The sequence below is a fragment of the Eubalaena glacialis genome, chromosome 2, assembly GCF_028564815.1.
Source record: "Eubalaena glacialis isolate mEubGla1 chromosome 2, mEubGla1.1.hap2.+ XY, whole genome shotgun sequence".
Classification (NCBI taxonomy): Eukaryota; Metazoa; Chordata; class Mammalia; order Artiodactyla; family Balaenidae; genus Eubalaena; species Eubalaena glacialis.
The window spans coordinates 165,642,191-165,669,662 of NC_083717.1; the positions used below are offsets into that span (position 1 = coordinate 165,642,191).

General features: G+C 40.7%; 1 protein-coding gene across 1 annotated transcript in view; it reads left to right on the forward strand.

Moving 5' to 3' along the window:
* Positions 1–27,472, forward strand: part of RGS6 (regulator of G protein signaling 6) — a 582,039-nt gene that overhangs the window by 372,125 nt on the left and 182,442 nt on the right. The window lies entirely within an intron of this gene.

Here is a 27,472-nt window from a genome sequence, read left to right on the forward strand (position 1 = left end):
TCACCCGGGCCTACCCACCTTAGAATTCAAGCCTCAGACTCCACCCCTCCTCCCACGCCCCCAGCTCCCGCTGTCCCCAGCCCTTTAGGGTGACCGTGCTCTTTGGGTTTTTTTCTGGTGAGAGTTAGCTCATCTGATGGACTAACACTTTCTGGGAGGCCACAGGTAATAGGTTAATAGGTTTCCATTCCAAGCTGACTTAGTTGCATTTTAAGAACTGAAAGTGAATCCAAGGGACCAGGACCTTGGCTCAAGAAGTGCTTCTAGAGCTTGGCAGTGGCAGATCAGAATAGTTTTTTAAGAAACCTCCATACTGCTCTCCATAGTGGCTGTATCAATTTATATTTCCACCAACAGTGCAAGAGGGTTCCCTTTTCTCCACATCCGCTCCAGCATTTACTGTTTGTAGATTTTTTGAGGATGGCCATTCTGACTAGTGTGAGGTGATACCTCACTGTAGTTTTGATTTGCATTTCTCTAATGATTAGTGATGTTGAGCATTCTTTCATGTGTTTGTTGGCAATCTGTATATCTGCTTTGGAGAAATGTCTATTTAGGACTTCTGCCCACTTTTGGATTGGGTTGTTTGTTTTTTTGATATTGAGCTGCATGAGCTGCTTGTATATTTTGGACATTAATCCTTTGTCAGTTGCTTCATTTAAAAATATTTTCTCCCATTCTGAGGGTTGTCTTTTCATCTTGTTTATGGTTTCCTTTGCTGTGCAAAAGCTTTTAAGTTTCATTAGGTGCCATTTGTTTATTTTTGTTTTTATTTCCCTTTCTCTAGGAGGTGGGTCCAAAAGGATCTTGCTGTGATTTATGTCATAGAGTGTTCTGCCTATGTTTTCCTCTAAGAGTTTTATAGTGTCTGGACTTACATTTAGGTCTTTAATCCATTTTGAGTTTATTTTTGTGTATGGTGTTACGGAGTGTTCTAATTTCATTCTTTTACCTGTAGCTGTCCAGTTTTTCCCAGCACCACTTATTGAACAGGCTCTCTTTTTTCCATTGTATATTCTTGCCTCCTTTATCAAAGATAAGGTGACCATATGTGCATGGGTTTATCTCTGGGCTTTCTATCCTGTTCCATTGATTGATATTTCTGTTTCTGTGCCAGTACCATACTGTCTTGATTACTGTAGCTTTGTAGTATAGTCTGAAGTCAGAGAGCCTGATTCCTCCAGATCTGTTTTTCTTTCTCAAGATTGCTTTGGCTATTTGGGGTCTTCTGTGTTTCCATAAAAATTGTGAAATTTTTTGTTCTAGTTCTGTGAAAAATTCCATTGGTAGTTTGATAGGGATTGCACTGAATCTGTAGATTGCTTTGGGTAGTATAGTCATTTTCACAACATTGATTCTTCCAATCCAAGAACATGGTATATCTCTCCATCTGTTTGTATCATCTTTAATTTCTTTCATCAGTGTCTTATACTTTTTCTGCATACAGGTCTTTTGTCTACGTGCTAGGTTTATTCCTAGGTATTTTATTCTTTTTGTTGCAATGGTAAATGGGAGTGTTTCCTGAATTTCTCTTTCAGATTTTTCATCATTAGTGTATAGGAATGCAAGAGATTTCTGTGCATTAATTTTGCATCCTGCTACTTTACCAAATTCATTGATTAGCTCTAGTAGTTTTCTGTTAGCATCTTTAGGATTCTCTATGTATAATATCATGTCATCTGCAAACAGTGACAGTTTTACTTCTTCTTTTCCGATTTAGATTCCTTTAATTTCTTTTTCTTCCCTGATTGCCGTGGCTGAAACTTCCAAAACTATGTTCAATAATAGTGGTGAGAGTGGACAACCTTGTCTTGTTCCTGATCTTAGTGGAAATGGTCTCAGTTTTTCACCATTGAGAATGATGTTGGCTGTGGGTTTGTCATATATGGCCTTTATTATGTTGAAAAGTTTCCTCTATGCCTACTTTCTGGAGGGTTTTTATCATAAATGGGTATTGAATTTTGTCAAAAGCTTTTTCTGCATCTATTGAGATTATCATATGGTTTTTCTCCTTCAATTTGTTAAAATGGTTTATCACATTGATTTGTGTATATTGAAGTATCCTTGCATTCCTGAGATAAACCCCACTTGATCTTGGTGTATGATCCTTTTAATGTGCTCTTGGATTCTGTTTGCTAGTATTTTGTTGAGGATTTTTGCATCTATGTTCATCAGTGATATTGGCCAGTAGTTTTCTTTTTTTGGGACATCTTTGCCTGCTTTTGGTATCAGGGTGATGGTGGCCTCGTAGAATGAGTTTGGGAGTGTTCCTGCCTCTGCTATATTTTGGAAGAATTTGAGAAGGATAGGTGTTAGCTCTTCTCTAAATGTTTGAAAGAATTTGCCCGTGAAGCCATCTGGTCCTGGGCTTTTGTTTTTGGAAGATTTTTAATCACAGTTTCAATTTCAGTGCTTGTGATTGGTCTGTTTATCTTTTCTATTTCTTCCTGGTTCAGTCTCGGAAGGTTGTGCTTTTCTAAGAATTTGTCCATTTCTTCCAGGTTGTCCATTTTATTGGCATATAGTTGCTTGTAGTAATCTCTCATGATCCTTTGTATTTCTGCAGTGTCAGTTAGTACTTCTCCTGTTTCATTTTTAATTCTATTGATTAGAGTCTTCTCCCTATTTTTCTTGATGAGTCTGGCTAATGGTTTATCAATTTTGTTTATCTTCTCAAAGAACCAGGTTTTAGTTTTATTGATCTTTGTTATCATTTCCTTCATTTCTTTTTCATTTATTTCTGATCTGATCTTTATGATTTCTTTCCTTTTGCTAACTTTGGGGGTTTTTTGTTCTTCTTTCTCTAATTGCTTTAGGTGTAAGGTTAGGTTGTTTATTTGAGATGTTTCTTGTTTCTTGAGGTAGGATTGTATTGCTATAAACTTCCCTCTTAGAACTGCTTTTGCTGCATCCTATAGGTTTTGGGTCATTGTGTTTTCATTGTCATTTGTTTCTAGGTATTTTTTGATTTCCTCTTTGATTTCTTCAGTGATCTCTTGGTTATTTAGTGGTGTATTTTTTAGCCTCCATGTGTTTGTATTTTTTACAGAGTTTTTCCAGTAATAGATATCTAATCTCATAGTGTTGTGGTCAGAAAAGATACTTGATATGATTTCAATTTTCTTAAATTTACCAAGGCTTGATTTGTGACCCAAGATATGATCTATCCTGGAGAATGTTCCATGAACACTTGAGAAGAAAGTGTATTCTGTTGTTTTTGGATGGAATGTTCTATAAATATCAATTAAGTCCATCTTGTTTAATGTGTCATTTAAAGCTTGTGTTTCCTTATTTATTTTCATTTTGGATGATCTGTCCACTGGTGAATGTGGGGTGTTAAAATCCCCTACTATGATTGTGTTACTGTTGATTTCCCCTTTTATGGCTGTGAGCATTTGCCTTATGTGTTGAGGTGCTCCTATGTTGGGTGCATAAATATTTACAAGTGTTATATCTTCTTCTTGGATTGATCCCTTGATCATTATGTCATGTCCTTCTTTGTCTCTTGTAATAGTCTTTATTTTAAAGTCTATTTTGTTTGATATGAAAATTGCTACTCCAGCTTTCTTTTGATTTCCATTTGCATAAATATCTTTTTCCATCCCCTCACTTTCAGTGTGTATGTGTCCCTAGGTCTGATCTCTTGTAGACAGCATATATATGGGTCTTGTTTTTGTATCCATTTAGCCAGTCTTTGTCCTTTGGTTGGAGCATTTAATCCATTTACATTTAAGGTAGTTATCGATATGTATATTCCTATTACCATTTTCTTAATTGTTTTGGGCTTGTTATTGTAGGTCTTTTCCTTCTCTTGTGTTTCCTGCCTAGAGAAGTTCCTTTAGCATTTGTTGTAAAGCTGGTTTGGTGGTGCTGAATTCTCTTAGTTTTTACTTGTCTGTAAAGGTTTTATTTTCTCTGTTGAATCTGAATGAGATCCTTGCTGGGTAGAATAATCTTGGTTGTAGGTTTTTCCCTTTCATCACTTTAAATATGTCCTGCCACTCCCTTCTGGCTTGCAGAGTTTCTGCTGAACGATCAGCTGTTAAGCTTTTGGGGATTCCCTTGTATGTTATTTTTTGCTTTTCCCTTGCTGCTTTTAATATATTTTCTTTGTATTTAATTTTTGATAGTTTTATTAAAATGTGTCTTGGCATGTTTCTCCTTGGATTTATCCTGTATATGACTCTCTGTGCTTCCTGGACTTGATTGACTATTTCCTTTCCCATATTAGGGAAATTTTCAACTATAATCTCTTCAAATATTTTCTCAGCCCCTCTTTTTTTAATCTCTTCTTCTTCTGGGACCCCTATAATTCGAAAGTTGGTGTGCTTAATGTTGTCCCAGAGGTCTCTGAGACTGTCCTCAGTTCTTTTCATTCTTTTATCTTTATTCTGCTCTGTGATAGTTATTTCCACTATTTTATCTTCCAGGTCACTTATCCATTCTTCTGCCTCAGTTATTCTGCTATTGATTCCTTCTAGATAATTTTTAATTTCCTTTATTGGGTTCTTCATCATTGTTTGTTTGCTCTTTAGTTCTTCTAGGTCCTTGTTAAACATTTCTTGTATTTTCTCCATTCTATTTCCAAGATTTTGGATTTTCTTTACTATCATTACTCTAAATTCTTTCTCAGGTAGACTGCCTGTTTCATCTTCGTTTGTTTGGTCTGGTGGGTTTTTACTTTGCTACTTCATCTGCTGTGTATTTCTCTGTCTTCTCATTTTGCTTAACTTACTGTGTTTGGGGTCTCCTTTTCACAGGCTGCAGGTTCATAGTTCCCGTTGTTTTTGGTGTCTGCCCCCAGTGGGTAAGGTTGGTTCAGTGGGTTGTGTAGGCTTCCTGGTGAAGAGGACTAGTGCCTGTGTTCTGGTGGATGAGGCTGGATCTTGTCTTTCTGGCAGGAAGGACCATGTCCGGTGGTGTGTTTTGAGGTGTCTGTGAACTTAGTATGACTTTAGGCAGCCTCTCTGCTAATGCGTGGGGTTGTGTTTCTGTGTTGCTAGTTGTTTGCCAGAGGGTATCCAGCACTGTAGCTTGCCGGTCGTTGAGTGGAGCTGGGTTTTAGCATTGAGATGGAGATCTCTGAGAGAGCTTTTGCCGAATGATATTACATGGGGCTGGGAGGTCTCTGGTGGACCAATGTCCTGATCTCGGCTCTCCCACCTCAGAGGCTCAGGCCTGACACCTGGCCGGAGCACCAAGACCCTGTCAGCCACACAGCTCATAAGAAAAGGGAGAACAAAAAAGAAAAGAAAGAAAGAAAGAATAAAATAAAGTTATTAAAATAAAAAATAAAAAATTATTATTAAAAATTAAAAAATATAAAAGTAATGAAAAAAAAGAAAGAAAGAAGAGAGCAACCAAACCAAAAAACAAATCCACCAATGATAACAAGTGCTAAAAACTGTACTAAAAAAAAAAAAAAAGGACAGACAGATCCCTAGGACAAATGGTAAAAGCAAAGCTATACAGACAAAATCACACAAAGAAGCATACACATATACACTCACAAAAAGAGAAAAAGCAAAATAAAAAAATAATATATATATTAATAAAAAAAGGAATAGAGCAACCAAATCAATAAACAAATCTACCAGTGATAATAAGCTCTAAATACTAAACTAAGATAAACATAAAACCAGAAACAAATTAGATGCAGAAAGCAAACCCCAAATCTACAGTTGCTCCCAAAGTGCACTGCCTCAATTTTCAGATGATTCACTGTCTATTCAGGTATTCCACAGATGCAGGGTACATCAAGTTGATTGTGGAGATTTAATCAGCTGCTCCTGAGGCTGCTGGGAGAGATTCCCCTTCTCTTCTTTGTTCGCACAGCTCCTGGGGTTCAGCTTTGGATTTGGCCCCGCCTCTGCGTGTAGGTCACCTGAGGGCATCTGTTCCCCACCCGGACAGGAGGGAGTTAAAGGAGCGGCTGATTCGGGGGCTCTGGCTCACTCAGGCTGGGGGGAGGGAGGGGTACAGAGTGTGGGGCGAGCCTGCGACGGCAGAGGCCGGCATGACATTGCACCAGCCTGAGGCGCACCGTATGTTCTCCGGGGGAAGTTGTCCCTCGATGACGGGACCCTGGGAGTGGCGGGCTGTACAGGCTCCCGGGAGGGGAGGTGTGGATAGTGACCTGTGCTTGCACACAGGCCTCTTGGTGGCTGCAGCAGCAGCCTTAGCATTTCATGCCTGTCTCTGGTGTCCACACTGATAGCCGCAGCTCACGCCCATCTCTGGAGCTCATTTAGGCGGTGCTCTGAATCCCCTGTCCTCGTACACCCCACAACAATGGTCTGTTGCCTCTTAGGCAGGTCCAGACTTTTTCCCAGACTCTCTCCCGGCTAGCTGTGGTGCACTAGCCCCCTTCAGGCTGTGTTCATGCAGCCAACCCCAGTTGTCTCCCTGGGATCCGACCTCCAAAGCCAGAGCCTCAGCTCCCAGCCCCCGCCCATCCCGGCTGGTGAGCAGACAAGCCTCTTGGGCTGGTGAGTGCTGGTCAGCACCGATCCTCTGTGCAGGAATCTCTCTGCTTTGCCTTCCGCACCCCTGTTGCTGAGCTCTCCTCCGTGGCTCCGAAGCTTCCCCCCCACCCACCCCCATCTCCGCCAGTGAAGGGGCTTCCTAGTGTATGGAAACTTTTCCTCCTTCACATCTCCCTCCCAGAGGGGCAGGTCCCATCCCTATTCTTTTGTCTCTGTTTTTTCTTTTTCTTTTTCCCTGCCCAGGTACATGGGGAGTTTCTTGCCTTTTGGGAAGTCTGAGGTCTTCTGCCAGCGTTCAGTAGGTGTTCTGTAGGAGTTGTTCCACATGTAGATGTATTTTTGATGTATTTGTGGGGAGCGAGGTGATCTCCACATCTTACTCCTCTTGAAGGTCTCCCTCTCAGAGAGGGAGAGGAAATTGTTTTCATTGCATGTTGAATGGAAAGAGTTGGAAAAATTAATTCCTATGACCTGTAAAGTCATTTGAGGAGTGTAAGTTTGCTAGGACTGCCGTAAGAAAGGAGATCTTGAAGGTCTCCCTCTCTGAAGTATTGTTGATGTACAATATTATATAAGTTACAGGTTACAATGTAGTGATTCACAATTTTTAAAGTTTATACTTAATTTATAGTAATTATAAAATATTGGCTATATTCTCTGTGTTGTATAATATATTGTTATAGCTTATTTTATACCTAATAGTTTGTACCTCTTAATCCCCTTAATCCCCTACCCCTATGTTGCCCCTCCCCCCTTCTCTCTTCCCACTGGTAACCACTAGTTTGTTCTCTATATCTGTGAGTCTGTTTCTTTTTTGTTATATTCACTAATTTGTTGTATTTTTTAGATTCCACATATAAATGATATCATACAGTATTTGTCTTTCTCTGTCTGACTTATTTCACTTAGCATAATGCCCTCCAAGTCCATCCATGTTGCTGCAGATGGCAACATTTCATTCTTTTTTATGGCTGAGGAATATTATATTGTGTATATATACACAATATACATCTTCTTTATTCATTCGTCTGCTGATGGACACTTAGGTTGCTTCCATACCTTGGCAATTGTAAATAATGCTGCTATGAACATTGGGGTGCATGTATCTTTGAATTAGTGTGTTTGTATTTTTTGGATATGTACCTAGGAGTTGAATTGCTGGGTCATGTGGTATTTCTATTTTTAGTTTTTTGAGAACCCTCCATACTGTTTTCCACAGTGGCTGTATCAATTTACATTCCCACCAACAGTGTAGGGGGGTTCCCTTTTCTCCATACACTCGCCATCATTGTTATTTGCAAACACACTCTTTTTACTTGGACTGTGGGTTTTTTTAAGTTGATAGAGGGGCTAAGCACTGCCCTGCCAACCTCTACCCCTGTCGTGTAATGCTTTCACAGGATCTAGTCACTTGCTTTTACCCTCACTACAGTTTGTGGATGTTCTCTTAGATCTGGTGCCCGATGGGAACTTGGTATTCCTAAGTGTGTCCTCATCAGTACAGATGAGGGCCCTGTCACCTCCCTCACTCAGGTCACTATGTTTCTGTTAATGCATCCTACGATCAAATTAACCTTTTCATGTTTTGTGTTTGCTGTCATCTTACCTTGTAAGTTTTTAGTTGACTCAAATGAAAAATATCTAATATTTGGGCTGCTAATTTATCTCTCAAATTGTGTGGTATTCTATCTACATATCTGTGCCCTAAGTGTAGGAGTTTATATTTATTCCTTATTACAGATAGTTTTAGAACAAACAAAACCCAGCTCTGGTTGGAATACTCCTCACTCCTGATTCTGGAAAATAGTGTCTTCCTGCACCTCTGGTTCTGAATCTTGTCTCTGAATCTGGTGTTTATTCTCAGCCCTAACGTTAGACATGGTCTTGGCTTTTTAGAAAGGCAGAGGTTTGAAGGAATATGCTGTGTGGCTTCCTGGGAATCAGACAATATGCAAGATGTCAAATAAGTCAGTTTGGCACATGGAACACTGTCTGATCTGGAAATAGTCATCCTCTCTTGGGAGAGAATATGTGTGTGTGTGTATGTGTGTGTGTGTGTAGGGAGAGAGCAGTGGAGGGGAAGAGAGAGGGGAGAGGAAGGGAGCATGAGAGGAAATTGTTCTCATTGCATGTTGAACGGAAATAATTGGAAAAATTAATTCCTATGACCTGTAAAGTCATTTGAGGAGTGTAAGTTTGCTAGGGCTGCCATAAGAAAGTATTACAGACCGAGTGGCTTAAACAACATAACTTTATTGTCTCAAAGTTCTGCTGTCTAGAAGTTGGGGATCAAGGTTTCCACAGGGTTGGTTCCTTCCACGAGCCTTGAGGGAAGGATGTGTCCCAGGCTGCTCTCCTCAGCTTGCAGATGACTGTCTTCTCCCTGTGTCTCCACATCATCTTCCTTTTACACATCTCTGTGTCCAAATATCCCCTTCTTATAAGGACACAGTTGTTTGGATTAGGACCCACCCTAATGACCTCATTATAACATGATTGCCTCTGTAAAGACTCTATCTCCAAATCAGGCCACGCTCTGAGGCAGTGGGGGTTAGGAGTTGAATGTAGGACTTTGAGGAGGACACAGTTCAGCCCATAACAAGAGGATTCACGACACAGTATAATAAGGATATCAGCAAGGCAGCAGGGAGCTCCTGCAAAGCCGGTAGAGCAGTGGAAGTCACATCTGAGACGTGGCCTTTCTGATGTGATGCCACTCTGGAAATGGTCCAGTTCCCACCAACCATTTACCTATTCCACACCCCTGCCAGGTGTTTCAGGCCCTTTGACAGCTTTTCTCCTTAGGTGAGGGAGAAAACCTTCTCCCTTCCAAATTGCTGTGGTCCGTGTTTCAAATCCAGCAGTTTCGCACATTTGCATCCCTCCTCTGCACCTCCTGGTTCTCTGCAAATCCTCCACCCACACGTAGAGGAGGGAAAAAGTCCTTTTCATTTAGACAGGAGGGGCCAGGTGCTCTACATACAGCGGCGTCTCCATTTAAACGTGAAAAGCTAGGGGGCGTGGTCAGCTGAATGGCTGGCAAGTCTCAGGGCCACTCCCCAACCACCCTGCCTCCCCTGTAGATGGGAGCCGGGCACCCAGTGGGTGCTTCTGTGTCCTGCCTGACAGGACTGCAGGCTCTGCCTGACTCTCACTTGCCCTCCTGTTGCAGAAGAGCTGCAGGGAGACTGCAAAAAAAAAAAGTGACTACAAAAGCCACTTAATCCGTGTGGTTAACAGAAGTCATTGGCAAATGGCCCCACTGCCCTCCCCAGGGACTTGAAGGGTTAATTTTCAGATATGGGTGTTCATCCCACAGGTTTTCAGTGTGTGCCAGTAGTGCATTACAGCTTCCCAGAGTTGCTCGGGCTCCTTCTTAGATTAAAATCAGAATTAAGTCAGATAGATAAATACTGTATTAAATCTCATTTTCTTAGGAATGAAAAATAAGTTTATCTTTCAGTCCGTGATTTCAAGAGCAGGAGGCAAAGGACATTGAAATAAAAAACACCTTTTCCTGGGCCTGCAAAACTTGTCCTTCCTCCAGACAGATGTAGACCTCTCCTTGGCAAGGTGCTACCTGTGGCTAGGAAGGTCCTGCTGCAGTTCCTGTGTGTAGTGGGACTTGGGAGGGAAGGTGGTAAAAATAAGGCTGCTTGGGGAGCCCAGGTTGATGCAGGGTTGGTTCACAGGATAATCCTTTTCCATGTAGTTGGAAACCTACACAAAGTGGGCCCATGATGTAGGAAATGACTTCAGTGACACCCGTTTGGAATGCGTGGCTCTTCTTCCCCAGCTGTTGACCACTGAGGCTTCTGCAGGGAACTGAACAACAAAGGGCCAATCACGTGCATCTGAAGGGAGCAGTAGAATCTTCTGTGGTTACTCATTTGCTTCAGATGGAAGAAGAAATTAAATCTATTTTGAAGGCGGGGAAATTAACATTTATTGGGAGCAACTGTGTGCCAGGCACTGTGCTAGGAGCTTTTGCCTACATCTTCATTTAGATTTTAGAAATAAACTGTTATTCTTAAAATTAATAAAAGTAGTTCATGGATATTAAAGAAAGTTGGGGAAATATTATAAAGCCTAAAGAAGAGAATAAAATTACCCATTGTGCCTTAGCCCGTTCTGTTTAATCCTTTGGTGGCTGGATTGAAAGGGAGAGACCAGCCAATTCAGAAAAACCAGGGGACCTCATGCTTCTTTCTGTGTAAGAGAAGGTGCAGGGGCATTTTATGGTGCAGGAATGCAACGAGGGGAAGGATCCAAAGTCTACAGGGGAGACGGCAGCCTCTGTGCATCAGCTACAGACCAGGAGGGGTACTCTGGCATCACTCAGGGGAGTGTCCCAGAAAACAGCCCACGGGCTGGGGTGTTCTGAGCAACAGTATTTATCAGCAGGAGAGCCATGAGACTCAAAACCCAAAACAGAACCCTTGTTGCTGTCCCTCTGGCAGCACAAGCCGGGGTTGTCATGGGCCCCACCCAGCAGTGTCCGGCAGGACCCCAGGTTGCTGAGGACAGCGCTCGGGGCGCCCTCAGGAATGGAGGCAGGAATTACATGAAGTGAGCAGTGTAAATGCACCTCCTTCAGCACGGCTCCCTTGGGGACTGTTCCCCTTTTTCCTTAGGCTCACTTAAAATCCTCGAGGTGACCGTGGAAGAAAGGGACCCTCCTATCTGGTCTCCCAGCACCTAGCACCTAGTGAGTGCTCAAATATATTTGGCATAAATTCACCTCCTGTTTCCCCTTTAGGACTCTTACCTGGTTTTGCCTGTATAGCATTGAGGGGGGTCCACACACTGCTTTGTCTCAGGGGTGACTCTCCTGTGCTCACTGGAGCCGTTGGGGACATCAAACCTGAAGAATGATATCACCACAGAAGACAATGCCCCAGGAAGAAAAGTAACCAGATCAGCAGCAGTGGGGCCGCCATCTGAGGAAACGGTGAAAAGAATGGGTCCCCTCAGGACAGGTGGGGAGGGGCCCGATGAAACCACAGGCACAGGATCAGAGTCAGCTGCTGGACTGAGGGGAGGACAGCAGGACCGCCCTCCCCTTCGGAGGGAAGGGTGGTAGTGTCATCGCGAACCACAGTGAGATGTTTAGCACCAAGAAGTGGTGCCACCCCGGGTTCTTCTGAGTGTGGACGGCAGTGGTTCTGAGCAAAGCCGACAGGGGCCCTGGGGCGCAGGCAACTGGGCAGTCTGTGGGCACCCCTGTCAGAAGAGGTGTGGACACAGTGAGAGGGGAACCTGAGGATGACCAGGCCTCAGGTGCAGACCTACTTTTTCTTTTTAATTCTCTAAAGCTTCTCTAGGTGTTCTGGTGTTTCCAATTGCTGAGCAAATTTCACTCTAGCCCTTCTTGTTGCATCTGGAAATGCTCTTCTCTCTGAAACTCTGGGAGACTATGAAGGGCTAGTTCTCTCATTTCCCTGAGATTAAGGGATGAGTATTCCCTGTTTTAAGGGATGACTGTTATCCTCTCTGTTTTCTATTTCCATTCAGTGGAGCCCAGGTACGGAAGACCAGGGCTCATCTTCAAAGATGAGAACTGTCTCTTCTCTCCAGAAAGTTACATTCTAGAGGGAAAGAAGCAGAACTTCAGTAACAGAAAATAAGTCCGAAGTGGAGGCATATAGCACTTACCATTGGAGCAGAGGGAGAAACACCATATTCTGGATCTTGCCTCACATCCTTTGAAGGGAAAAAGGGAATAAAAAATACAGACATTCATTCTGTTTATCCATTCTATATATCATAGCTTACCTCTGCTAACCCCCAACCTCCTGCTCCATCCCTCCCCAACCTCCTCCCTCTTGGCAACCACAAGTCTGTTCTCTATGTCTGTGAGTCTGTTTCTGTTTCGTAGATAGGTTCTATATAAGCTATTGTATATAGAATGGATAAACAACAAGGTCCTACTGTACAGCACAGGGAACTATATTCAATATCCTATGATAAACCATAATGTAAAAGAATACTTTTTAAAAGAATGTATATATGTAAAACTGAATCACTTTTCTGTACAGCAGAAATTAACACAATGTAAATAAAATATACTGCAATAAAAAATATTTTTCAATAAAAAATATATACATAATGCATATGTACACATGCGCTGGAAAGATCAAGTGACATTTCCTAGAGGAGGAGCTTTGAGCAGGGCCTGGGAGCCTGATGAGGATTCGGGTGGGTTTACAACGGTGGACGAATCATTGCATGAGCAAGGATAGAATGCAGAGAAGTGTTTGCAGATAAGTGTGTCCAGGAACCAAAAGGGTTTGGGGAACTGATGCTGGAAAGGTAGTTTGATGTCAAATCAGAGAGGACCTTGAATTCCATAGTAGGAACCTTGGCATTTATTTTGTAACAGTAGGGAGCCACAGCAGGTGTTTGAGGAGATTATTTACATACATGATTCCAAGCCCCCAAATTCGCTCCAGTGGTCAGTTCAGTTGTTCAGCTTGGAGTAGGGGAAGGTGTTGAGGAAGAGTCAGAAAGGATGAATGATTCCAGAGTCCAGGGTGTCCCTGGGGACAAGGTCTTATGTTTCTTGCTCCCCTCCAGGAGGAAAAACATGTCGTAAGATTCTAGGACACTGAAGGGACCAGTTTTCTTTGGAAACAAAGATACTGACCTCTCTCCAGCAGTAAGGGAAAGGTGATGTACCTGTTAAACTAGATTATTTCTGTAGGAACTTAAATATATGAAAGGCTTCATGTTCACATTTGGAGCGTTTTATGGTGCTGGCCTAATTATTTGGGTTGTGTTGCTACATGATACTCCTTGTCCAATTCTCCTTGGTAGGCTAGATTGAAGAATGTGGCAAGGGAAAATCTGGGATGGGAAATAAAAAAGGATGTTTTTTTTTGCATGTGTGGAATGTGGTGTTGTCGTTAATTAGTGGGCTGTGACCCATTTGAGAAGCTCCTGGAAACAACCTCTGAACCACCCATCTAATTGTTCCCAGCAGACCAAAAACTGAAGCATTTAAAATGTCATGGAAGCAATTACTTCGGGATATAGACAGACATCTTCCCTGTCATCATCCCTGACACCTTCCCCAAGCAGAAGGCCACCATTCCTGGCTGACCATTGGTTTGGCTGTTAAACTGTTCAGAAAAAGCAGAGAGCAGTGGAATCTGGGAAAATCTACCCACTTCCTCCCCAGGAGGAGAAAATAGTAATCTGTTTTGCAAACAAGACAGAATCCTGTTTTTTCCCAAACATTTAGTCTTGAGTAGGGGTCACTGTTGCTACTGTAAAAAATTACCACAATTTTAATGGTTTAACTCAACATAAATTTGCTGTTTTACAGTTCTGGGGCTCAGAAGTCTGAAATGGGCCTTTCTGTGCTAAAATCAAGGTGTTGGCAGGACTACATACCTTTTTGAAGGCTCTAGGGGACAATCTGTTTCCTTGCCTTTTCTGGCTTCTAGAAGCCTCCCACATCCCTTGGATTGTGGCCCCTCCCTCCATGTTCAAAGCCAGCAAAGTCCCATTTCTCTGACCCTTTTTCTGTGGCCACATCTCTCTCTCGCTGACTGCACCTGGGAAAAGTCCTTGTCTTTCAAGGACTCATGTGATTAGACTAAGCCCAGCTGGATAATGCGGGATAACCACTCCATCTCAAAGCCCTAAACCCATTACATTTGCAATGTGTCTTTTGCCATGTAAGGCAATATATTCACAGGTTCCAAAAAAGATGTGGACATCTTTTTTGGGGGACGGGGGGAGGAGGGCGTTTTTCTGCCTTACACACTGTGTATTAAACTTTTAAACACAAGATGTGGCCCCATCTTCTGCATCTCCTTCCACACAGCTAAAGTCTTAGGTGAACCGAGGCCTCCCTGGGAGCTACCCTGGCACTGGTGTAGTGACTCAGGGAGCCGGCTCTGGAGCAAGACTGCCCGGGTTTCTTACCAATAATCTCATTATTCAAGTCTCATTTGGCCTTGGACAGTTTACCTTTCCTAAATGTCACTGTGTTTATCTGTTCCCAATAAGAAGCAGATAGCAAACTCAATTAGAGTAACTTGAGAATATAATAAAGAGATTTTAGGTCCTCTGACATTGCTAGAATGTTTCATTGGTCGGTATTCATTTTCCTCATTTGCCTTGTATCTGACCTTCTGCAGTCAGAGATTCCTTGTTCCGTGGCTTGCCCAAAGGACCTGCTCCACTCATATTTGCAAACAAACAATAGATTCTTCTACAGGAGAGACAATGCCTTCTAAGGCATGACTATTGCAGCCAAGCTCAGGGGAAAGTCATTTCCCCTAAAGTGTCATCAACAAGCCACTTGTCCACTGACCTAGAATGTCATTCTTGCCTGCTTTTCTCTTCAGTTAAATGGGGAACAATGTTTTCCATAAAAGTAATTTATGAAGCACTACGTATGGTAATAGTAAAACCATAAAAATGGGACTTCCCTGGTGGCACAGTGGTTAAGAATCCGCCTGCCAATTCAGGGGACACGGGTTCGAGCCCGGGTCCAGGAAGATCCCATATGCCGCGGAACAACTAAGCCCGTGTGGCACAACTACTGAGCCTGCACTCTAGAGCCCGCAAGCCACAGCTACTGAGCCCACGTGCCACAACTACTGAAGCTCGCGTGCCTAGAGCCTGTGCTCCAGAACAAGAGAAGTCACCACAATGAGAAGCCTGCACACTGCAACGAAGAGTAGACCCCGCTCACTGCAACTAGAGAAAGCCCGCGTGCAGCAACGAAGACCCAACACAACCAAAAATAAATAAATAAGATAGAAAAATTTATTAAAAAAAAACACCATAAAAATAAGCTTCCAGGAGACAAAGCAAATAACGCTGCTTCATCCTTCTAGCCTGGCACTGCCCCTGGGTGATGTCAGGATCAGTCCATTGGGGAACTGGCTCCTAGCTCGACTGGTACTTAGGTGCCTATTTAGCAATTCCTTGAACACTGTTGCTAAGGTTCATGGAATCGTGAGATTTCTGTTTACTTAACGCATTTCCAAAGCAGAATGATCTTAAAAATGTAAATACCGAATTTACTTTAAATGGCAGATATCACTACCCCTAAATCCCTGATACATTAAGTATCCCATTCAATGCTGGATTCCAAGATAAAGTCCTTTAAGAATATAGTACTCATGTCATGTCATTCATTCATTCATTCATTTACTGATGCATTCATTCATTTACTGATGCATACATTCAATTATTCATTCAATAAATATTTACTGAGCACCCACAATTAGGATTAAATGGTGAGCAAAACCATTTAATCTAATGAGAAATACAAGTACGAATTAAAGTGATAATTGATAGAGAGAAAAGATAGAGGTTTCTATAAGAGCTTATAACAGAAGCACTGAGAAACTATAGACAGATTTTAAGTTAAAGGATCAAATTTTTCCTTTAAGAGCATCAACAGGCTGCATGTAGAGAACAGATCAGAGAAAAATCAAGATCTGCCTAACCATCCTTCATGAATGTTCTTTAATACAGTGTCTTTGTGGCATAGAGTGTTACTTGGTTAGCCCAACCCCATTTCCATTCTCCTATTCCCATACTTCCATGTGGTGTAGAGGTTGGAAAAGCTAATTACCCTCTTCCTAGCTTCCTTTGCAATCACATGTAGCCATGTGACCCTGTTCTGGCAAGTGAGACTAGAACAGAGATCTGTTGGGATCTTCTGGGAAGGAATATACTTTTCCAGATAAAAGGAACAAGTACAGCTGTACCAACACTCCCTGCTTCTTCCCACCTTTCTTCTTCTTTAACACAGAAGTGACGTCTAGAGCTGCGGTAGCTATCTGGAAACTGTGAAGGAAAAGCCAAGATGGTGATTCATATAGAACTGAGTAACTGCAGTAATGCCAGCAGCCACCCACATGGATATTACTTGTTATGGGGGGAAAATAATACCTCATGTTTGGATTTTGGATTTTTAAAAATTTTTTATTGAAGTATAGTTGGTTTACAATGTTGTGTAAGTTTCTGGTGTACAACAAAGTGATTCAGTTTTATATATATAACTATATATGTATATATTGTTTTTCAGATTCTTTTCCATTATAGATTATTACAAGATATGGAATATAGTTCCCTGTGATACACAGTAAGACATTGCTGTTTATCTGTTTTACATATAGTAGTGTGTGTATGTTAATTCCAAACTCCTAATTTATCCTTCCTCCTCTCTTTTCCCTTTTGTAACCACAAGTTGGTTTTCTATGTCGGTGAGTCTGTTTCTGTTTTGCATGTAAGATCATTTGTGTCATATTTTAGATCCCACATATAAGTGATATCATATGATATTTGTCTTTCTCTGTCTGACTTACTTAGTATGATAATCTGTAAGTCCACCCATGTTGCTGCAAATGGCATTATTTCATTCTTTTTTATGGCTGAATAATATTCTACTGTATATATGTTATGACATCTTCTTTATCCATTCATCTGTCAATGGACATTTAGGTTGCTTCTTTGTCTTGGCTATTGTAAATAGTGCTGCAATGAACATTGTGGTACATGACTCTTTTTGAATTATGATTTTCTCAGGGTATATGCCCAGTAGTGGGATAGCTGGGTCGTATGGTAGTCTATTTTTAGTTTTTTAAGGAAACTCAATACTGTTCTCCCTAGTGGCTGTATCAATTTACATTCCCACCAACAGTGCAAGAGGGTTCCCTTTTCTCCACACCCTCTCCAGCATTTGTAGTTTGTACATTTTCTGATGATGCCCATTCTAACTGGTGTGAGGTGATACCTCATTGTAGTTTTGATTTTTATTCCTCTAATAATTAGTGATGTTGAGCAGCTTTTCATGTGCTTCTTGGCCATCTGTATGTCTTCTTTGGAGAAATGTCTATTTAGGTCTTCTGCCCATTTTTTGATTGGGCTGTTTGTTTTTTTGATACTGAGCTGCATGAGCTGTTTATATATTTTGGAGATTAATCCTTTGTCCATTGATTCATTTGCAAATATTTTCTCCCATTCTGAGGGTTGTCTTTTCATCTTGTTTATGGTTTCCTTTGCTTTGCAAAACCTTTTAAGTTTCATTGGGTCCCATTTGTTTATTTTTGTTTTTATTTCCATTACTCTAGGAGGTGGATCAAAAAAGATCTTGCTGTGATTTATGTCAAAGAGTGTTCTTCCTGTGTTTTCCTCTAAGAGTTTTATAGTGTCCAGTCTTACATTTAGGTCTCTAATCCATTTTGAGTTTATTTTTGTGTATGGTGTTAGGGAGTGTTCTAATTTCATTCTTTTACATGTAGCTGTCCAGTTTTCCCAGCACCACTTATGAAGAGACTCTTTTCTCCATTGTATATCCTTGCCTACTTTGTCATAGATTAGTTGACCATAGGTGCGTGGGTTTATCTCTGGGCTTTCCATTGATCTATATTTCTGTTTTTGTGCCAGTACCATATTGTCTTGATTACTGTAGCTTTGTAGTATAGTCTGAAGTCAGGGAGTCTGATTCCTCCAGCTCCGTTTTTTTCCCTCAAAACTGCTTTGGCTATTCAGGGTCTCTTGTTTCTCCGTACAAATTTTAAGATTTTTTGTTCTAGTTCTGTAAAAATTGCCATTGGTAATTTGATAGGGATTGCCTTGAATTTGTAGATTGCTTTGGGTAGTATAGTCATTTTCACAATATTGATTCTTCCAATCCAAGAACATGGTATATCTCTCCATCTGTTGGTATCACCTTTAATTTCTTTCATCAGTGTCTTATAGTTTTATGCATAGAGGTCTTTTGTCTCCTTAGGTAGGTTTATTCCTACATATTTTATTATTTTTGTTGCAGTGGTAAATGGGAGTGTTTCCTGAATTTCTCTTTCAGATTTTTCATCATTAGTGTATAGGAATGCAAGAGATTTCTGTGAATTAATTTTGTATCCTGCAACTTTACCAAATTCATTGATTAGCTCTAGTAGTTTTCTGGTGGCTTTAGGATTCTCTATATATAGTATCATGTCGTCTGCAAACAGTGACAGTTTTACTTCTTCTTTTCCAATTTGTATTCCTTTTATTTCTTTTTCTTTGCTGATTTCCGTGGCTTGGGCTTCCAAAACTATGTTGAATAATAGTGGCGAGAGTGGACATCCTTGTCTTGTTCCTTATCTTAGAGGAGATTCTTTCAGTTTTTCACCATTGAGAATGATGTTTGCTGTGGGTTTGTCGTTTATGGCATTTATTATGTTGAGGTAGGTTCCCTCTATGTCCACTTTCTGGGGAGTTTTTATCATAAATGGGTGTTGAATTTTGTCAAAAGCTTTTTCTGCATCTATTGAGATGATCATATGGTTTTTATACTTCAATTTGTTATTATGGTATATCACATTGATTGATTGGTGTATATTGAAGAATCCTTGCATCCCTGAGATAAATCCCACTTGATCATGGTGTTTGATCCTTTTAATGTGTTGCTGGATTCTGTTTGCTAGTATTTTGTTGAGGATTTTTGTATCTATATTCATCAGTGATATTGGTCTGTAATTTTCTTTTTTTGTAGCTATCTTTGTCTGGTTTTGGTATCAGGGTGATGGTGGCCTCATAGAATGAGTTTGGGAGTGTTCCTTCCTCTGCAATTTTTTGGAAGAGTTTGTGAAGGATGGGTGTTAGCTCTTCTCTAAATGTTTGATGGAATTCACCTGTGAAGCCATCTGGTCCTGGACTTTTGTTTGTTGGAAGATTTTTAATCACAGTTTCAATTTCATTACTTGTGATTGGTCTGTTCATATTTTCTGTTTCTTCCGGTTTCAGTCTTGGAAGGTTATACCTTTCTAAGAATTTGTCCATTTCTTCCAGGTTGTCCATTTTATTGGCATAGAGTTGCTTGTTGTAGTCTCTTAGGATGCTTTGTATTTCTGCTGTGTCTGTTGTAACTTCTCCTTTTTCATTTCTAATTTTATTGATTTGAGTCCTCTCCCTCTTTTTCTTGATGAGTCTAGCTAATGGTTTATCAATTTTATTTATCTTCTCAAAGAACCGGCTTTTAGTTCTCTTGATCTTTGCTATTGTTTTCTTTGTTTCTATTTCATTTATTTCTGCTCTGATCTTTATGATTTCTTTCCTTCTACTAACTTTGGGTTTTGTTTGTTCTTCTTTCTCTAGTTCCTTTAGGTGTAAGGTTAGATTGTTTATTTGAGATTTGTCTTGTTTCTTGAGGTAGGTTTGTATTGCTATAAACTTCCCTCTTAGAACTGCTTTTGCTGCATCCCATAGGTTTTGGATCGTTGTGTTTTCATTGTCATTTGTCTCTAGGTACTTTTTGATTTCCTCTTTGATTTCTTCAGTGATCTCTTGGTTATTTAGTAACGTATTGTTTAGCCTCCATGTGTTTGTGATTTTTACGTTTTTTTCCCTGCAATTGATTTCTAATCTCATAGTGTTGTGGTAAGAAAAGATGCTTGATATGATTTCAATTTTCTTAAATTTACTGAGGCTTGATTTGTGACCCAAGATGTGATCTATCCTGGAGAATGTTCCATGTACACTTGAGAAGAAAGTGTAATCTGCAGTTTTTGGATGGAATGTCCTATAAATATCAATTAAATCTATCTGGTCTATTGTGTCATTTAAAACTTGTGTTTCTTTATTAATTTTCTGTTTGGATGATCTGTCCACTGGTGTAAGTGAGGTGTTAAAGTCCCCCACTATTATTGTGTTACTGTCAATTTCCTCTTTTATAGCTATTAGCAGTTGCCTTATGTATTGAGGTGCTCCTATGTTGGGTGCATATATATTTATATTTGTTATATCTTCTTTTTGGTTTGATCCCTTGATCATTATGTGGTGTCCTTCCTTGTCTCTTGTAACAGTCTTTATTTTAAAGTCTATCTTATCTGATACAAGTATTGCTACTCCAGCTTTCTTTTGATTTCCATTTGAATGGAATATCTTTTTCCATCCCCTCACTCTCAGTCTGTATGTGTACCTAGGTCTGAAGTGGGTCTCTTGTAGACAGCATATATATGGGTCTTGTTTTTGTATCCATTCAGCAACCCTGTCTTTTGGTTGGAGCATTTAATACATTCACCTTTAAGGTAATTATCGATATGTATGTTCCTATGACCATTTTCTTAATTGTTATGAGTTTGTTTTTGTAGGTCCTTTTCTTCTCTTGTGTTTCCCACTTAGAGAAGTTCCTTTAGCATTTGTTGTAGAGCTGGTTTGGTGGTGCTGAATTCTCTTAGCTTTTGCTTGTCTATAAAGCTTTTGATTTCTCTGTTGAATCTGAATGAGATCCTTGCCAGGTAGAGTAATCATGGTTGTAGGTTCTTCCCTTTCATCACTTTAAATATATCATGCCAGTCCCTTCTGGCTTGTAGAGTTTCTGCTGAGAAATCAGCTGTTAACCTTATGGGAGTTCCCTTGTATGTTATTTGTCATTTTTCCCTTGTTGCTTTCAATAATTTTTCTTTGTCTTTAATTTTTGTCAGTTTGATTACTATGTGTCTCAGCATGTTTCTCCTTGGGTTTATCCTTTATGGGACTCTCTGCACTTCCTGGACTTGGGTGGCTATTTCCTTTCCCATGTTAGGGAAGTTTACGACTATAATCTCTTCAAATATTTTCTCTGGTCTTTCTCTCTCTCTTCTTCTTCTGGGACCCCTGTAATGTGAATGTTGTTGTGTTTAATGTTGTCCCAGAGGTCTCTTAGGCTGTCTTCATTTCTTTACATTCTTTTTTCTTTATTCTGTTCCGTGGCAGTGAATACCACCATTCTGTCTTCCAGGTCACTTATCCGTTCTTCTGCCTCAATTATTCTGCTATTGATTCCTTCTAGTGTAGTTTTCATTTCAGTTATTGTATTGTTCATCTCTGTTTGTTTGTTCTTTAATTCTTCTAGGTCTTTGTTAAACATTTCTTGCGTCTTCTTGATCTTTGCCTCCACTCTTTTTCTGAGGTCCTGGATCATCTTCACTATCATTATTCTGAATTGTTTTTCTGGAAGGTTGCCTATCTCCACTTCATTTAGTTGTTTTTCTGGGGTTTTATCTTGTTCCTTCATCTGGTACATAGCCCTCTGCCTTTTCATCTTGTCTATCTTTCTGTGAATGTGGTTTCTGTTCCACAGGCTGTAGGATTGTCATTCTTCTTGCTTCTGATGTCTGCCCTCTGGTGGATGAGGCTATCTCATATGACAATATTTTTATATTACTTTATAAGTTTACCTGCAAACTCCAGAACTCCACACTCCAGAGGCCCTCCTTTTCATGTGCTGCCTCTCCCCTTCTGCACCATGTATCTTTTTTAATTATAGTTTTATACAGATATATGCCCAGGGGTAGGATTGCAAGATCATATGGTAGCTCTATTTTTATTTTTTTAAGGAACCTCCATACTGCTGAGTTTGGATTTTTTTAAACTTTCCATCAAAAGCATTCTAGGCTGATACAGTGATTCAAAAGTAAGTTTAACTGAATACAAATTAGCAGGCATTGCAATCATTGTCATAGCTAGCACAAGGAATCTCAAAAGTCTGCTCCTGACATTGAAATCAGTCTTTTGAATGGGATGGAGGAAAAGAGTGGGAGTCTTGATGTTTCCCCCACTGAGGGTCTCTGAAAGTGGTATTCCTTAGTGTTTCTAGCTTCTTTGGAACTCATACTTGGCTCTGCTGTCTCCAACACAGGCTACATCCCTGAGTCTTTCTGAAATTTATTAGTCCATGATGAAGAGGAACAGATTCTCTCTTTTACCTACTTTTTGTAACCATAGAAACTAAATCAGTGCCTGGCACTTTGTAGATGCTCATTAAATGTCCACTAAACCAGTAGGTGAAGCTGAGGACATTTAAATGTTGATAATAGCAGTGTGTGGTGTTTTTAAAAATAAAAGTGAGAAATGGCCTGATCTTATGGAACACATGTGGGACAGACCATACTCAGTGAAGCATGCCCATTTTGGATTAAGAAATATGATTATCATTTGCCAGCTCTGATTCCTGCCTCTGGGCTGATAAGATGTGTCCAAAGATTCATTTTCACTCATTCGCAGACACCAAAACAGAAGAGGTTTTTAATGAATGCAGAAGCTGAAGTAACAGTCATTAGTAGCTAGAAATAGGCAACTGATTGCTAAGTCAAGATGAAATGCTTCAATAAAAAAGGACCTTCATGCCTGAGGCATACTCTGCCTTCTTTGCTGAAGTTGTGGTGGATTTTTTTTTTTAATAATAGCAACATAGTTTGCCTGTTCTTGATGTTTTCTAATCTTCCACTGAGGAAAGATTGGAGGAGCTAAATAAATTAGTTATCAGATAATTAATTTACACAAACAAAACTAATATTGGCCCTTAGTCATTTCTGTTAGGCATGCCATCTATCCAAACAGAGATGGAGCTGGCCAAGAAAGGGCAGTGTCAAGGCCTCTTTGGATCATGTCTCTGTCTGGCTTCTGATGCCATCTGTCTGAAATGATTTCTAAAAACATCAAAATCCCTGGTCCTGCCCAGCACCTTTCCCCCACCTTGCACTGCTCAGCACTGGGAAGCGTTCTGCATGGATCCACCTGGCAGATGGGCAGGATGGTAACCCAGGGGCCTGATTGCTGGTCCTATTCCTTCCTTGCAGACACAGCTTTGCATTTGTCAAGTCAGAGAAGTCTCTCATGTTTTAGAACTAGAAATCTTAGTTTAGCAACCAGAGCTATCGCTGTAGAGATGAGGGAAGTGAAGTCCAGAGAGGTTAAGTAGCTTGTCCAAGGTCAGCACAGCAAAACAGTGAAGCTGAGGCTGGCATTTCTCTTGGGCCTCAGACCAGTGTTCTTCCTACTGTCCTTCTGTGGCTTCAGTTTGTAAAGGGAGGATTGCTTCTCCCCACTCCTCTCTTATACCCCATGGCTATTTCAGTGAATTATGTCTACTGTCCTCATAATATTCCTCATTTGAAAGAAAACCCACTCTATGGTATAGTGCTTTCCATTTTTCCTGCTGTTTGGAAGGATGTTTTACCTGCTTGTCAGTGCTGAGCTCTGAGCTCCTTAGAGAAGGGCATTTGGTTGTTGTGAGCCATCCAGGCAGAACTGGCCGAGCTGGCCGCGTGGTTTCTCTGCATCACTTGGTTGTCAGATAAGGGCCACCTGCTTATTGATTGGCACAGTGTAACTTAGGTCCAACATGCTCCCTGATGACACAGAACTTCAGGGAATTGATGTTGCTGTTCTTCAGGAACAAAAGGTACCAGAAGTTAGATGAAACTGAACAGTCAAGAAAACAAAAGTATATACCTCCCGTCTCCCCATTCCCAACCCAGGAGCTGTGATCTGCCAATAGAGGATAAGTCCAACCAAGCCCCTGGGACAAAGAGAGAAAATGCTGAGCAACAAGACATCAACAGTCATTGGGCCAAAATAAACCTTGAGGTGGTTGAGAATCTGATTATCTGGATCAATTTCTCTTTTTTCTCCTTTATCCTCTTAGGACTGAGCTAAACGTTCCCTTCAATGCAAACAGTATTAAGTGCCTTGTATCTAAAAAGCATGTTGGCAGGCACTGGTTGAGGATAAAAGATGAATCTTAGATTTGATAGACAGAGCTTGGGCATTGGAGACAGGAAGACTTGGGTAAGAATCCTGGCTTTGCCAGTTAATAGCTGTGTGTCCTTGGATAAATGACTTAACCTTTCTGAGCCTTAATTTCAATATCTTTGTTAAATAAATTTTAAGACTGAGAAAAGTATCAGATAATTGATTTAAAATACCTAGGACAGTATTGATCATAACATAGATGTTCTGAAAATGTTTGTCATTATAATTTTTATAAGCTCCTGGGAGCCCACTTTTGATCTTCTGGTAGGTCTGTACTCTTAGCATTTCTCCGGAGACCATGAAAAAATTTTCAGAGACAGTATTATTAGCTGATGTCACAGTGGACCATGCTATGGAATCAAACTCAGCTATCACAAATTTGCCTGACATAATGTTAGAATAAACCCTAAGAATTTTTAAGCACATGGTGAATGGTGTAGATGGAATTTCTGCATTCTTTAAAAGGGTTGGATTGTAGGATGCCCTACCTCTAAGGTTTATTGATTCTTATTATTTGTTGTGGCTTCATCAGTTTTGACAAATGCATTTTTTTTCAGAGCCCTGTGTATCAGTCAGCTATAGCCACAATTTTTCTGCATAGCAAATCACTCCAAACTCAGTGGCATACAACAATAAGCATGCATTTCTCACTCATGTGTCTGCAGGTCAGCTGAGTTTTGACTGTCTAGCTATGGGTTGGGTCCCTTCTGCTCTAGATGTCTCTCACCTTCCTTGGAACAACAACTATCTGATGCAGGAGGGCCAGGGAAGGGGGTAAGCATCACCATCCAGGTACATTGAAAGCCTCCGCTCACATCACATTCAATAACATCCCATTAGCCAGGCAAGTCACATGGCTAAGCCCCAAAGTCAAGAAGCAGACTTTCCGCCCACCATGAGGCCAGAACAAGGATCTGGGTGTCTGTTAATTCTGGGGAGGAGTCAAGAATTGGGGATCAATGAAACATTCTTCTACACCTCTGATGCTGTAAACTATTGCTAGAACGTTATCCCCTTTCTGGTCATTTAAGGAGATTGTCCTTTGGATCTAGCTGTAACCTCTGACGAGTGATCTACCTCTTGGTATGTTGTGGGCCAACATAAGAAGATAGGTTTTCTTCTTTAGTAGACAGGTCCTTTTAAGATTCAATGGTGTGATAAAGCAACTAAACAGAGCAGAGGAAAAAAGAATCATGGAGATGTCCTCTGTCAGTTTTTAAATCCAGTCCACATCAGAACAGTCTGGAACTTTTACCAACTAATGTCAAGTCAGGGGTCTAACTGAATTGAAATATTGGCTTTCCTCCAATTCCCAGTGATTTTCAGGCCATTTCATAAAAAGCAGCAATGTAACTGATACTTCTGGTTTCACATAGCACACTAGATCAAAAGCATAGATTACTTTGAAAATCTGATCATTTTTCTGGGAATAACTCTCCTTGACTATCAATAAGTAATAAATACTCAAACTACTCTGAATCATTGCGTTGAGTTTAGAGGACAAAAGGTGGGGCTCTAGCTGAGACTATTAACAAGAATGTGGGTGAAAATCCTCCTTATCCTGTCATCTAACAGAATACAGGCCTTCAGAGAATGACCCTTTTTCCTGGTGTGATATATTCAACCACTGCCTAAGGGGCAGGGAGATTAAGATTCTTTCTCACTATCAGTACTTCTCTGGGAAACCAAGAAATATCCAGGGGAGAATGGTCTTCCTGCTTGGCTGCTTCTCTGAGACTCTTCCTGGGTGACAGAGCACCCCAGGGTTTAGAAGCCTGATCTCTGGGATATGTGGCTGGGTTCAAGCTCAGATCCACCACTGGGTAGCTGTGTGACCTTGGGAAGGTGGTTTAATCTCTGTGGTGTCACTGATGCTGCTCACAGATGGTCCTCTCCCCTCTCTTCCTGGCACCCAGAAGACTGGACCCCCCTGGTTCCTTTGTGGTTGGGTGGTGACTCGTCCTGTCCAAAGAATTGTGATATTATTATAGTAACGTCTGGGCTATAACATGCAATAACTCATGCAAGTCTCCAGAATTCTCTCTTGTCTCTCTAACACAATGAGCAGCAACATTCAAGACGGTGGCTACTCCATCAGCCTCGGTCCCAGGGTAACTACAATGAACAGAGTCGCCCTGGTGATCTCTGATAGACTTGTAGCATGAGAGAAAAATAAACTTAGTTACATTAAACCATTGTGGTTTTGAGGGTTATTTGTTACCACAGCTTAACTTAGTCTACCCTGATTGATACACCTCACTAAATCTCAGCTTCTTAATCTGAAAATGAGGATAGTCGTGGAATCTAGGCTATGAATTAATCATGGGAATTAAATAGGATAATATGTCTATAGTACTTAGAATAGTACCTACATAATAAATTCTTAATATATTTTGGCTATTGTATATTATCATTATTATTATGTTATATCTTATGCTAACTTTGTCTCTAACAAGTTACCTATTTCTTTCAAATAAGTTGTTAGTCATGTGATTTGAGAAACTCACTTACCCACAAATTGCTATACTAGTACGTTAGACTAGGTGAACTCCAGCTTTAAATTTCTAGACTTAAAATTATGTGACTCTACTCTGGAAGCACTCAGAGAATCCATCCTGGTGTTTCAAATACATTCTATTGCTTAGGGGAACAAAATATGTGATAAAACTAAGCACTATCTTCTTCCCTTTTTCAGTTGCCCTTCCCTACCACTCACCAAACAAAAAGATCTATGTCCTTGTTACAGGTTGCTCTGTATCCTATTCTGAAGATTTCTGCCCAGGAAATTACGTCTGGCTTGTAAATTCTCAGCTACAGATTGGTTTCCCAGTTTAGGCACCTACATCCTTAGTAGTCCATCTCCTCTCTCTGTTCTGTTTTCAGTCTATGTACACAGTATCTTGTCTCGTCAATACAATTTCACCTGGCTCCAGGCCGTAGCCCACCATGGTCTTTCTCATGATAGTGTGGTCTTCTCTAGTCCAAAAGGAGAGGATCGTGTTCTTGTTCCATCTTAGTCCTGGCTAAAAGTGACCCCCCTCATGCCACCACTCACAACCATGAGACTTGTCCTCCAACTTCTCCAGATCAGCACTTTCCATATCTTGATTTATACTCTTTAATTTTTCCCCTATGTGACTCTGGCTGAATCCTTCTCTGGTCCCAAAGGCAGCCCCGCCTATACTTCTAACAGCAGTATGTTAATATGTTAGGTTAAACTATAGGAAATTGCCATTTTTAGATTGATTGTGGCAATTTCATATGGTTCAACCTATATATAAACCCAATTTAGGAAAGAGGAGGAATTTCATCACATACATATTGAATTGCATGTTGGATCCAATCCTATCAAGAATTTCTTTCTCCTTACTTGCTGAACTGGGGGCAAGTGGTTGTTCTTACAGACCATGCTTTATGCTATTTATATATAACCCCCTGGCCTCCCTATCCCCAGCACT